The sequence below is a fragment of the Oncorhynchus mykiss genome, unplaced genomic scaffold (genome assembly GCF_013265735.2).
Source record: "Oncorhynchus mykiss isolate Arlee unplaced genomic scaffold, USDA_OmykA_1.1 un_scaffold_186, whole genome shotgun sequence".
In the NCBI taxonomy this organism is placed as follows: domain Eukaryota; kingdom Metazoa; phylum Chordata; class Actinopteri; order Salmoniformes; family Salmonidae; genus Oncorhynchus; species Oncorhynchus mykiss.
Genome location: NW_023493673.1, coordinates 295,001 through 310,000, shown reverse-complemented (window position 1 = coordinate 310,000; position 15,000 = coordinate 295,001).

Here is a 15,000-nt window from a genome sequence, read left to right as displayed (position 1 = left end):
GCCTCTGCCGGAGCCTCCCGCCTGTCCGGCGCGTCTGCCGGAGTCTCCCGCCTGTCCGGCGCCTCTGCCGGAGTCTCCCGCCTGTCCGGCGCCTCTGCCGGAGTCTCCCGCCTGTCCGACGCCTCTGCCGGAGTCTCCCGCCTGTCCGGCGCCGCTGCCGGAGCCTCCCGCCTGTCCGGCGCCGCTGCCGGAGCCTCCCGCCTGTCCGGCGCCGCTGCCGGAGCCTCCCGCCTGTCCGGCGCCGCTGCCGGAGCCCCTCTGCCCCGAGCAGCTGTCTCTCTGTCCCGAGCAGCTGTCTCTCTGTCCCGAGCAGCTGTCTCTCTGTCCCGAGCAGCTGTCTCTCTGTCCCGAGCAGCTGTCTCTCTGTCCCGAGCAGCTGTCTCTCTGTCCCGAGCAGCTGTCCCTCTGTCCCGAGCAGCTGTCCCTCTGTCCCGAGCTGCCCCTCTGTCCAGTGGGGTCATTGAGAGGGGTGGTCATACTGAGAGAGCCACGGAGGCGGACAATAAGGCGGACTAAGACAATGATGAGGTGGGGTCCGCGTCCCGCGCCAGAGCCGCCACCGCGGACAGACGCCCACCCAGACCCTCCCCTATAGGTCAAGGTTTTGCGGCCGGAGTCCGCACCTTTGGGGGGGGGGTACTGTCACGTTCTGACCTTTATTTCCGTTGTTTTGTATTTATTTAGTATGGTCAGGGCGTGAGTTGGGTGGGCAGTCTATGTTTGTTTTTCTATGTTTTGGGGCATTTCTATGTTTTCGGCCTAGTATGGTTCTCAATCAGAGGCAGGTGTCATTAGTTGTCTCTGATTGAGAATCATACTTAGGTAGCCTGGGTTGCACTGTTTGTTTGTGGGTGATTGTCTATGTTAGTGGCTTGTGTCAGCACAGGTCTCATTTTGTAGCTTCACGGTCGTATTTGGTTTATTGTTTTCGTTACTCTTTTGCATAGTGTTCAGTCTTTCTTTATTAAAGATTCACCATGGACACGTACCACGCCGCATATTGGTCCTCTGATCCTTCTCGCCTCTCCTCTTCAGACGAAGAGGAGGACGATCGTGACATATTGGATTTGCCCCCGAAACATAACATTTTGTATTCAGGACAAAAAGTGAATTGATGTGCCACATTTTTCCCACTATTACTTTCGTGCCTTGTTGCAAACAGGATGCATGTTTTGGAATATTTTGTACAGGCTTCCCTCTTTTCACGCTGTCAATTAGTTTAGTATTGTGGAGTAACTACAATGTTGTTGATCCATCCTCAGTGTTCTCCTATCACAGCCATTAAACTCTGTAACTGTTTTAAAGTCACCATTGGCCTCATGGTAAAATCCCTGAGCGGTTTCCTTCCTCTCCGGCAACTGAGTTAGGAAGGACGCCTGTATCTTTGTAGTGACTGGATATATTAATACACCATCCAAAGTGTAATGTACCCATCGACCAATAGGTGCCCTTCTTTGCGAGGCATTGGAAAACCTCCCTGGTCTTTGTGGTTGAATCTGTGTTTGAAATGTACTGCTCGACTGAGGGACCTTACAATTATCTGTATGTGTGGGGTACAGAGATGAGGTAGTCATTTAAAAATCATGTTAAACACTATTATTAACTTATTATGTGACTTGTTAATAAGCACATTCTTACTCCTGAACTTATTTAGGCTCCTTGACATAACAAAGGGGAATACGTATTGACTCGAGAAATTTCAGCTTTTCATTTTTTATTATCTTGTAAAAATTGCGAAAAAAATATTCTGTGTGTGTGTGTGTGTGTGTGTGTGTGTGTGTGTGTGTGTTGTAACAACACAATGTGTTAAAAGTTAAAAGTGGGTGTGAATCCCTGTTTCATGAAGGCACTGTGTACAGTGTGTCCCCACAGTGTATCCCCACAGTGTATCCCCCACAGTGTATCCCCCACAGTGTATCCCCCACAGTGTATCCCCCACAGTGTATCCCCCACAGTGTATCCCCACAGTGTATCCCCCACAGTGTATCCCCCACAGTGTATCCCCACAGTGTATCCCCACAGTGTATCCCCACAGTGTATACCCACAGTGTATCCCCCACAGTGTATCCCCACAGTGTATCCCCCACAGTGTATCCCCCACAGTGTATCCCCACAGTGTATCCCCACAGTGTATCCCCACAGTGTATCCCCCACAGTGTATCCCCCACAGTGTATCCCCCACAGTGTATCCCCACAGTGTATCCCCACAGTGTATCCCCCACAGTGTATCCCCCACAGTGTATCCCCACAGTGTATACCCCCCCCCCCATATGATGCAGCCTGATGTGGCACAGTGTATCCCCACAGTGTATCCCCCACAGTGTATCCCCCACAGTGTATCCCCCACAGTGTATCCCCCACAGTGTATCCCCCATTTCATGCAGCCCGACGTGGAAATGAAATGCAGAAATTGAGGAAAACGCTGCACACTTCTTTTGGTTGAAGTTGGATAGAACAGTATAGAACAGTATAGAACAGTATAGAACAGTATAGAACAGTATAGAACAGTATAGAACAGTATGGGACAGTATAGAACAGTATGGGACAGTATAGAACAGTATAGAACAGTATAGAACAGTATAGAACAGTATAGAACAGTATAGAACAGTATAGAACAGAATAGAACAGTATAGAACAGTATGGGACAGTATAGAACAGTATGGGACAGTATAGAACAGTATGGGACAGTATAGAACAGAATAGAACAGTATAGAACAGTATAGAACAGTATAGAACAGTATAGAACAGTATAGAACAGTATGGAACAGTATATAACAGAATAGAACAGAATAGAACAGTATAGAACAGTATAGAACAGTATAGAACAGGATAGAACAGTATAGAACAGTATAGAACAGAATAGAACAGTATAGAACAGTATGGAACAGTATAGAACAAAATAGAACAGTATAGAACAGGATAGAACAGTATAGAACAGTATGGAACAGTATAGAACAGAATAGAACAGTATAGAACAGTATAGAACAGAATAGAACAGTATAGAACAGAATAGAACAGAATAGAACAGTATGGAACAGTATATAACAGAATAGAACAGTATAGAACAGTATAGAACAGTATAGAACAGTATAGAACAGTATAGAACAGTATAGAACAGTATGGAACAGTATAGAACAGTATAGAACAGTATAGGACAGTATAGAACAGAATAGAACAGTATAGAACAGTATAGAACAGTATAGAACAGTATAGAACAGTATGGAACAGTATATAACAGAATAGAACAGAATAGAACAGTATAGAACAGTATAGAACAGTATAGAACAGGATAGAACAGTATAGAACAGTATAGAACAGAATAGAACAGTATAGAACAGTATGGAACAGTATAGAACAAAATAGAACAGTATAGAACAGGATAGAACAGTATAGAACAGTATGGAACAGTATAGAACAGTATAGAACAGAATAGAGCAGTATAGAACAGTATAGAACAGAATAGAACAGTATAGAACAGAATAGAACAGTATAGAACAGTATGGAACAGTATATAACAGAATAGAACAGTATAGAACAGTATAGAACAGTATAGAACAGTATGGAACAGTATATAACAGAATAGAACAGAATAGAACAGTATAGAACAGTATAGAACAGGATAGAACAGTATAGAACAGTATAGAACAGAATAGAACAGTATAGAACAGTATGGAACAGTATAGAACAAAATAGAACAGTATAGAACAGGATAGAACAGTATAGAACAGTATGGAACAGTATAGAACAAAATAGAACAGTATAGAACAGTATAGAACAGGATAGAACAGTATAGAACAGTATAGAACAGAATAGAACAGTATAGAACAGTATAGAACAGTATAGAACAGTATGGAACAGTATAGAACAAAATAGAACAGTATAGAACAGGATAGAACAGTATAGAACAGTATAGAACAGAATAGAACAGTATAGAACAGTATAGAACAGTATAGAACAGAATAGAACAGTATAGAACAGTATGGAACAGTATAGAACAAAATAGAACAGTATAGAACAGGATAGAAAATAATGGAACAGTATAGAACAGTATAGAACAGTATAGAACAGTATGGAACAGTATAGAACAGTATAGAACAGTATAGAACAGTATAGAACAGAGTAGAACAGAATAGAACAGCATAGAACAGTACAGAACAGAATAGAACAGGATAGAAAATAATAGAACAGTATAGAACAGTATGGAACAGTATAGAACAGAATAGAACAGTATAGAACAGAATAGAACAGTATAGAACAGAATAGAACAGAATAGAACAGGATAGAACAGAATAGAACAGTATAGAACAGTGTAGAACAGCGTAGAACAGCATAGAACATAATAGAACAGTATGGAGAAAACCTCAAATCTCCCAGCATTTTTTGTGTTGTCACCGCAGCGCCATGAACTACTCATGAAGTTTTATTGTAAAATATATATCTACCGTAAAATACTGTCATATCGTCCTTGTCCACACTATCTGTCTTCCAGATACCACAGTGATGGTCCCGACACGGGACCTGGGGAGACCTTGTCTCTGTACATCACCGAAGAGATGTGTTCCTTTTCCAATGACCTCCGTCAGCTCTCCTCTCTGTAAACGAAGGACTGGAAAACCTTTCATAAACACACTATCATTTTTCACTGGATTGTGTTTCGCATGAACTTTAACCCCTGTGATTGCTGCTTCAAACAACTATTAACCCTGCTGATATTGCCGTTGACCTTTTGTTGACCTCTTGTTGTTCCTCAGAGCTGAGGGAAGGGAACTGTTGCTTCCTCTCTGTCTCTAACCAAGGTCCATGAACTGAGGCGCAAACTGAAGCAGAGAGAATATTCAGAAACTCTTGGAGGGCAATGGAAATAAATTAATGTATTAAAACCAACATTTTACTTTATTTAATTATTTAACAATAAATGAAAAAATGGTTTAACTTCCATCGCCCTCCAAGAGTTGCTGAATCTCCTCTCTTCCTCAGAGCTGCTCTTTTGGTTGGTCACATGGCTGGTTGGTCACATGGTTGGTTGGTCACATAGCTGGTTGGTCACATGGCTGGTTGGTCACATAGCTGGTTGGTCACATAGCTGGTTGGTCACATAGCTGGTTGGTCACATGGTTGGTTGGTCACATGACTGGTTGGTCACATAGCTGGTTGGTCACATGGCTGGTTGGTCACATGGCTGGTTGGTGATATGTATGGTTGGTCACATGGCTGGTTGGTCACATGGCTGGTTGGTCACATGGCTGGTTGGTCACATGGCTGGTTGGTGATATGTATGGTTGGTCACATGGCTGGTTGGTCACATGGCTGGTTGGTCACATGGCTGGTTGGTGATATGTATGGTTGGTCACATGGCTGGTTGGTTGTATGGCTGGTTGGTCACATGACTGGTTGGTCACATGGCTGGTTGGTCACATGGCTGGTTAGGGGTAGGGTTAGGGTTAGAGTTAGGGTTAGGGGTTAGAGTTAGAGTTAGGGGTTAGAGTTAGAGTTAGGGGTTAGAGTTAGGGATTAGGGTTAGATTTAGGGGTTAGAGTTAGAGTTAGGGTTAGGGTTAGAGTTAGAGTTAGGCGTTAGAGTTAGAGTTAGAGTTAGGGTTAGAGTTAGGGCTCTGGTCAACAGTAGTGTTCTATATAGGGAATAGGGCTCTGGTCAACAGTAGTGGTCTATATAGGGAATAGGGCTCTGGTCAACAGTAGTGTTCTATATAGGGAATAGGGCTCTGGTCAACAGTAGTGTTCTATATAGGGAATAGGGCTCTGGTCAACAGTAGTGTTCTATATAGGGAATAGGGCTCTGGTCAACAGTAGTGTACTATATAGGGAATAGGGCTCTGGTCAACAGTAGTGTTCTATATAGGGAATAGGGCCCTGGTCAACAGTAGTGTTCTATATAGGGAATAGGGCTCTGGTCAACAGTAGTGTTCTATATAGGGAATAGGGCTCTGGTCAACAGTAGTGCTCTATATAGGGAATAGGGCCCTGGTCAACAGTAGTGGTCTATATAGGGAATAGGGCTCTGGTCAACAGTAGTGTTCTATATAGGGAATAGGGCTCTGGTCAACAGTAGTGTTCTATATAGGGAATAGGGCCCTGGTCAACAGTAGTGGTCTATATAGGGAATAGGGCTCTGGTCAACAGTAGTGCACTATATAGGGAATAGGGCCCTGGTCAACAGTAGTGGTCTATATAGGGAATAGGGCTCTGGTCAACAGTAGTGTTCTATATAGGGAATAGGGCTCTGGTCAACAGTAGTGTTCTATATAGGGAGTAGGGCTCTGGTCAACAGTAGTGTTCTATATAGGGAATAGGGCTCTGGTCAACAGTAGTGTTCTATATAGGGAATAGGGCTCTGGTCAACAGTAGTGTTCTATATAGGGAATAGGGCTCTGGTCAACAGTAGTGTTCTATATAGGGAATAGGGCCCTGGTCAACAGTAGTGTACTATATAGGGAATAGGGCCCTAGGCAACAGTAGTGTTCTATATAGGGAATAGGGCTCTGGTCAACAGTAGTGTTCTATATAGGGAATAGGGCTCTGGTCAACAGTAGTGTTCTATATAGGGAATAGGGCCCTGGTCAACAGTAGTGTACTATATAGGGAATAGGGCCCTGGTCAACAGTAGTGTTCTATATAGGGAATAGGGCTCTGGTCAACAGTAGTGTTCTATATAGGGAATAGGGCTCTGGTCAACAGTAGTGTTCTATATAGGGAATAGGGCTCCATTTGAGATGCAGTTTATGTCTGTTTGAGGAGGGTCAAAGGTCACTATTCAGTTCCGTTTACCAGACAGGCTCTACATTCCCAGGGCAAGTGTCAAGACTCCCTCACTGCCTGTTTCCGCACACACACACACACACACACACACTCTCCAAACTCCCAAGGTTGTCTGGGAGAACCGAGAATCCATTTTAAGACGGTGAATGTTCTTCTCATTGCTGGTGAAATCGTTTTCTGGGCTCTGGACTGTAGCATACCTGTCATGCTAATTGTTTGCGGTCTGGAATTTTCCTGTGTGTCTGTGTGTCTGCGTGTCTGTGTGTGGATCTTGGCGAAGCAGTATAGTATGTATTTTATACACCAGGAAGATGTCTTGGCCCAGTTATAACTTCTCTGTCTCTCTACCTCCCATTCATCATGACGTGGCCCGCAGATACAGTTGGGATTACATTTCCTTTGCTACAATCTACTTCCAGAGCATTCTGGAATAGAATAGAGGTGTTGTTGTGATTTATGCCCCCCCCCAGAACATACTGGAATAGAATGGAGGTGTTGCTGTGATTTATATCCCCCCCCCCCTCCCCCCTCTTCAAGAACCCCCCTCTTCAAGAATCAATGGGTACATATGAATAATTTACGAGTTGAAAAATGGATACAGCAACTACAGAATGCTCCTTTAATAAACTCAGGAAGGAATTTATTCTGCCTGTAATCATGTCAGACGAAGGTAATGGAACGAGGCAGAACCCACGCAGGAAACTCTTTCTTGGGCCCCAGTAGAACTGGGAATCAGGGTTCAGGTCAATTATTTCAATTCCGGTCAATTAGGAAAGTCAAACTAATTCAAATTCCAAAATGTCCCAATTTAAAAGCATTGAAGATAATTGGAAGTGGAATTCTGGTGTCCTTCCAGAATAGACTGGAATTGAACCCAACTCTGCTAGGAATCCTGGTGGTACCTGGGTCAGTATAATGGGTTGTACCTGGGTCAGTATAATGGGTTGTACCTGGGTCAGTATATTGGGTTGTACCTGGGTGGGTCTGTCTTCAGTATAATGGGTTGTACCTGGGTCAGTATAATGGGTTGTACCTGGGTCAGTATAATGGGTTGTACCTGGGTCAGTATATTGGGTTGTACCTGGGTTAGTATATTGGGTTGTACCTGGGTCAGTTAAATGGGTTGTACCTGGGTCAGTATAATGGGTTGTACCTGGGTCAGTATATTGGGTTGTACCTGGGTCAGTATATTGGGTTGTACCTGGGTCAGTATATTGGGTTGTACCTGGGTCAGTATAATGGGTTGTACCCGGGTCAGTATAATGGGTTGTACCTGGGTGGGTCTGTCTTCAGTATATTGGGTTGTACCTGGGTGGGTCTGTCTTCAGTATAATGGGTTGTACCTGGGTCAGTATATTGGGTTGTACCTGGGTCAGTATAATGGGTTGTACCTGGGGGGGTCTGTCTTCGGTATGTTGGGTTGTACCTGGGTGGGTCTTTCTTCAGTATAATGGGTTGTACCTGGTTGGGTCTGTCTTCAGTATATTGGGTTGTACCTGGGTGGGTCTGTCTTCGGTATAATGGGTTGTACCTGGGGAGGTCTGTCTTCAGTATATTGGGTTGCACCTGGGGGGGGGGGTCTGTCTTCAGTATATTGGGTTGTACCTGGGTGGGTCTGTCTTCAGTATAATGGGTTGTACCTGGGTCAGTATATTGGGTTGTACCTGGGTCAGTATAATGGGTTGTACCTGGGGGGGTTTGTCTTCAGTATAATGGGTTGTACCTGGGTCAGTATAATGGGTTGTACCTGGGTGGGTCTGTCTTCGGTATGTTGGGTTGTACCTGGGTGGGTCTTTCTTCAGTATAATGGGTTGTACCTGGGTGGGTCTGTCTTCAGTATATTGGGTTGTACCTGGGTGGGTCTGTCTTCAGTATAATGGGTTGTACCTGGGTCAGTATATTGGGTTGTACCTGGGTCAGTATATTGGGTTGTACCTGGGTCAGTATAATGGGTTGTACCCGGGTCAGTATAATGGGTTGTACCTGGGTGGTTCTGTCTTCAGTATATTGGGTTGTACCTGGGTGGGTCTGTCTTCAGTATAATGGGTTGTACCTGGGTCAGAATATTGGGTTGTACCTGGGTCAGTATAATGGGTTGTACCTGGGGGGGGTCTGTCTTCAGTATAATGGGTTGTACCTGGGTGGGTCTGTCTTCAGTATATTGGGTTGTACCTGGGCGGGTCTGTCTTCAGTATAATGGGTTGTACCTGGGTGGGTCTGTCTTCAGTATATTGGCTTGTACCTAGGTGGGTCTGTCTTCAGTTAATTGGGTTGTACCTGGGTCAGTATAATGGGTTGTACCTGGGTCAGTATATTGGGTTGTACCCGGGTCAGTATAATGGGTTGTACCTGGGCGGGTCTGTCTTCAGTATTATGGGTTGTACCTGGGTGGGTCTGTCTTCAGTATAATGGGTTGTACCTGGGTGAGTCTGTCTTCAGTTTAATGGGTTGTACCTGGGTCAGTATAATGGGTTGCACCTGGGTCAGTATATTGGGTTGTACCTGGGTCAGTATAATGGGTTGCACCTGGGTCAGTATAATGGGTTGTACCTGGGGGGGTCTGTCTTCAGTATATTGGGTTGTACCTGGGTCAATATATTGGGTTGTACCTGGGTCAGTATAATGGGTTGTACCTGGGTCAGTATAATGAGTTGTACCTGCGTCAGTATATTGGGTTGTACCTGGGTGGGTCTGTCTTCAGTATAATGGGTTGTACCTGGGTGGGTCTGTCTTCAGTATATTGGGTTGTACCTGGCTCAGTATATTTGGTTGTACCTGGGTCAGTATAATGGGTTGTACCTGGGCGGATTTGTCTTCAGTATAATGGGTTGTACCTGGGTCAGTATAATGGGTTGTACCTGGGTCAGTATAATGGGTTGTACCTGGGTCAGTATAATGGGTTGTACCTGGGGGGGTCTGTCTTCAGTATATTGGGTTGTACCTGGGTCAGTATAATGTGTTGTACCTGGGTGGGTCTGTCTTCAGTATAAGGGGCGGCAGGGTAGCCTAGTGGTTAGAGCATTGGGCTAGTAACCGGAAGGTTGCAAGTTCAAATCCCCGAGCTGACAAGGTTTAATCTGTCGTTCTGCCCCTGAACAACCCACTGTTCGTTCCTAGGCCGTCATTGAAAATAAGAATTTGTTCTTAACTGACTTGCCTGGTTAAATAAAGGTAAAATAAAAATAAATATTGGGTTGTACCTGGGTCAGTATAATGGGTTGTACCTGGGTCAGTATAATGGGTTGTACCTGGGGGGGTCTGTCTTCAGTATATTGGGTTGTACCTGGGTCAGTATAATTGGTTGTACTTGGGTAGTCAGTGATATTTGGTCAGCCGGGGATTGTCAATCAAATAACTGCCTGTCTCACTGTAATTAACCAACACATTTAGCATCTCCTGACTTCCACACAAGAAGCCACTGATGCAGACCCTTGAAACATTTTGGTAACATCACCTGGTTTCATTCCTAGAGACAATATCTCTTTCATTGTCACTCTATGTACAGGCTTACCTCCACTGTATTCACATCCTACCGTACCTTGGTCTGGACATTATGCCTTGAATCTATTCTACCATGCGCCCAGAAATCTGTTTCTTTTACTCTCTGTTCTGAACGTACTAGGCGACCAATTCTCATAGCTTTTAGCCGTACCCTTGTCCTTCTCCTCCTCTCTTCCTCTGGTGATGTAGAGGTGAATCCAGGCCCTGCAGTGCCTAGCTCCACTCCTATTCCCCAGGCGCTCTCTTTTGATGACTGTAACCGTAATAGCCTTGGTTTCATGCACGTTTAACATCAGAAGCCTCCTCCCTAAGTTTTGTTTTATTCACTGCTTTAGCACACTCTGCCAACCCAGATGAATCCTGGCTCAGGAAGGCCACCAAAACCCCTGAAATGTCAATCCCTAACTATAACATTTTCCGACAAGATAGAACTGCCAAAGGGGGGCGGAGTTGCAATCTACTGCAGAGAGAGCCTGCAGAGTTCTGTTATACTATCTAGGTCTGTACCAAAACAGTTTGAACTACTACTTTTAAATATCCACCTTTCCAGGAATAAGTCTCTCACTGTTTCCGCTTGTTATAGGACCCCCTCAGCCCTGGATACCATATGTGAATTAATTGCCCCCCATTTATCTTCAGAGTTTATACTGTTAGGTGACCTAAACTGGGATATGCTTAACACCCAGGCCGTCCTACAATCTAAGCTGGATGCCCTCAATCTCACATAAATTATCAATGAACCCACCAGGTACAACCCCAAATCTGTAAACACGGGCACCCTCATAGATATCATCCTAACCAACTTGCCCTCCAAATATACCCCTGCTGTTTTCAACCAGGATCTCAGCGATCACTGCCTCATTGCCTGCATCCGTAATGTGTCTGCGGTCAAACGACCACCCCTCATCACTGTCAAACGCTCCCTGAAACACTTCAGCGAGCGGGCCTTTCTAATCGACCTGGCCCGGGTATCCTGGAAGGATATTGACCTCATCCCGTCAGTAGAGGATGCCTGGTCATTCTTTAAAAGTGCCGTCCTCACCATCTTAAATAAGCATGCCCCATTCAAGAAATGTAGAACCAGGAACAGATATAGCCCTTGGTTCTCTCCCGACCTGACTGCCCTTGACCAGCACAAAAATATCCTGTGGTGTTCTGCATTAGCATTGAACAGCCCCCATGATATGCAACTTTTCAGAGATGTTAGGAACCAATATACAGAGGCAGTTAGGAAAGCTAAGTCTAGCCTTTTCAAGCAGAAATTTGCATCCTGTAGAATGGAGATCAAGAGCACCTCCTCCCAGCTGCCCACTGCACTGAGGCTAGGAAACACTGTCCCCACCGGTAAATCCACTATAATTGAGAATTTCAATAAGCATTTTTCTTCGGTTAGCCATGCTTTCCACCTGGCTACTCCTACCCTGGTCAACAGCCCTGCACCCCCCACAGCAACTTGCCCAAGCCTCCCCATTTCTCCTTCTCCCAAATCCAGATAGCTGATGTTCTGAAAGAGCTGCAAAATCTGGACTCCTACAAATCAGCCTGACTAGACAATCTGGACCCTCTCTTTCTAAAATGATCTGCCTAAATTGTTGCAACCCCTATCACTAGCCTGTTCAACCTCTCTTTCGTATCGTCTGAGATCCCCAAAGATTGGAAAGCTGCAGCGGTCATCCCCGTCTTCTAAGGGGGAGCCACTCTAGACCCAAACTGCTACAGACTCATATCTATCCTACCCTGCCTTTCTAAAGTCTTCGAAAGCCAAGTTAACAAACAGATTACCGACCATTATCTCCCCATATCTTCTCCGCTATGCAATCTGGTTTCAGAGCTGGTCATGGGTGCACCTCAGCCACACTCAAGGTCCTAAACGATATCATAACCGCCATCGATAAGAGACATTACTGTACAGCCACATTCATCGACCTGGCCAAAGCTTTCGACTCTGTCAATCACCACATTCTCATTGGCAGACTCAACAGCCTTGGTTTCTCAAATGATTACCTCGCCTGGTTTACCAACTACTTCTCCGATAGAGTTCAGTTTGTCAAATCAGAGGGCCTGTTTCTATCTTTCTATATAAGAGTGTAAAACCACAAATGGGTCTAAAAAAGGCTCCACTTTGAAATCCCAGCCAGCCTCCCACAAAACAAAAACAAAAACATTCTTTCACTTGTTTCCTGCTGCAAGTCTTCTCTCCTTCCTTCCCTCTGTTTTCTGTATATCCCTAATTGTTGTCGAAGCTGTTTTGGTCCTGAGCCAGTAGTGGTACGGTGTGTTCAGCGGGTTCTGTGTGTTCCGAGGGTTCTGTGTGTTCCGAGGGTTCTGTGTGTTCCGAGGGTTCTGTGTGATCCGAGGGTTCTATGTTCTGAGGGTTCTGTGTGTTCCGAGGGTTCTATGTTCTGAGGGTTCTATGTTCCGAGGGTTCTGTGTGTTCCGAGGGTTCTGTGTTTTCCGAGTGTTCTGTGTGTTCCGAGACATTCCACAGGAAACAGTAAACATTCCCGAATGCATTTATTGCCAGCCAACCTCTTTCTCCCAATGTCTGCTGCTTGTCAAAACTATAGATTAACAGGAGGGATTGAACTTCAGTCCAAATTCAGGAAACAGTATTTTATTGGTTTAGGTTTTTAACAAGGTTTGAGAAGATGCGTGTTTAGTTGGGTGAGTGGTAGTTTATAGAAGGGAGCTACCATTGGCATTGATTGGCCAACAATGAAACAATACTCTCCTGGTTCATCTTGCCCAAAGCCGTTGTTTATTTATCCTTATGTACAGCAGAAGAAAATAGAAGGAAGTTTGGAAGGAGTGGTCCTTGGTAATGTTTAACATCTTTCATACCATCAGACAAGAACCTCTTCCTCCTTTGAGATGCCAGAAGGTGGGTGGAAGAATCTGACTGTAGTAGAAACTGTTTCCTGTTCTGAACACAACAACAACAACAACTATACTGTATCTAGCTGACCTACATTATTTATGAGGGGGTTGTAAAATAGGAGCCTTTTTAAATTCCTAATTTGCCTTTTAAGTTGCAATCAACAGTTCAATCAAAGGTCTCTGCTTGTTTTGTTTTTTCCGAATGTGTTTTATATTTATGATAACAGGAGGCTGTAGTTAGTGGAATTGTCAGTTGTCGCCCACATTGTTTCCGCCACTTCGGTGACACTGGGCTTCAGGGAGAGAAAGTGATTGGCTCATTCCTCCAATATTCCACTATACATCCTACACACTGCAGGGCCCCCCCCTGGGGGGGAGTCAGATGGAAGTGGTGAGTGTAGGCCGGAGATGCGTTAGATTGTACTAGTCACATCAAACTCACATTTCCCTCTATATCTTACATTTAGGAACTCACATTTCCCTCTGTGTCTTTCATTAGGAACTCACCCCCCCCCCTCCACCTGTTTCCAAATCCTCTCCACCACTCTGCAGCTCCTCTCTCTTTGTTTGTTGAGCGTTTAACCCCAAATGCCACCAGGTAGACAGGAGAGGAGACCAGAGAGGATGTTGAGAACCCAGACAGGAGAGGAGCCCAGAGAGGATGTTGAGAACCTCAGCCTGGGTTGTCACCAGGTAGACAGGAGAGGAGCCCAGAGAGGATGTTACGAACGCCAATCAGAGATAGTCGTAGTCGTAACTTACTCAAGTTTAGATATTCAGAACACGACGACAAAGACAAACGAAACAAAAAGACGCGCTGGGGGGAGTACGGTTAAAAAAGAGACAAAATAAAATAATAATCTGAACAACCTGAACGTTTGTTGTTGAGTGTCCTCTTTTCCCGGGAAACAAAATATAGATGAAATGTTTTTACATAAGAGTTTTTTTGTTGTTGTTGGTAAATGTATTTTATCGTTGTGTTCTAAATATTAAACTTCCCATAAGTTAGGAGAACGTTTTACCTTATTGATTTATTCATGTCAAGTTGTTCTGTGGAGACGACACTGTTCTGCACAGGCTGCTTCTACACAGGGCCTTGTCCCAAATGGAACCTTATGGGCCCTGGTTAAATGTAGGGCACTATAAATGGAATAGGGCCCTGGTTAAATGTAGGGCACTATACATGGAATAGGGCCCTGGTTAAATGTAGGGCACTATAAATGGAATAGGGCCCTGGTTAAATGTAGGGCACTATACATGGAATAGGGCCCTGGTTAAATGTAGGGCACTATAAATGGAATAAGGCCCTGGTTAAATGTAGGGCACTATAAATGGAATAGGGCCCTGGTTAAATGTAGGGCACTATACATGGAATAGGGCCCTGGTTAAATGTAGGGCACTATACATGGAATAGGGCCCTGGTTAAATGTAGGGCACTATAAATGGAATAGGGCCCTGGTTAAATGTAGGGCACTATACATGGAATAGGGCCCTGGTTAAATGTAGGGCACTATAAATGGAATAGGGCCCTGGTTAAATGTAGGGCATTATAAATGGAATAGGGCCCTGGTTAAATGTAGGGCACTATAAATGGAATAGGGCCCTGGTTAAATGTAGGGCACTATAAATGGAATAGGGCCCTGGTTAAATGTAGGGCACTATAAATGGAATAGGGCCCTGGTTAAATGTAGGGCACTGTATGTACTGTAGGACAGAGTCATAGACCCTGTACTGTAGACTGTTTCAGCAACATGAAAGAGAGGACGATGGCATTGGTGTTTCTCAACGAGTAGGGAGTCAACATGTTTTCTACGTGCACACACACGCATGCACACACTCACACACA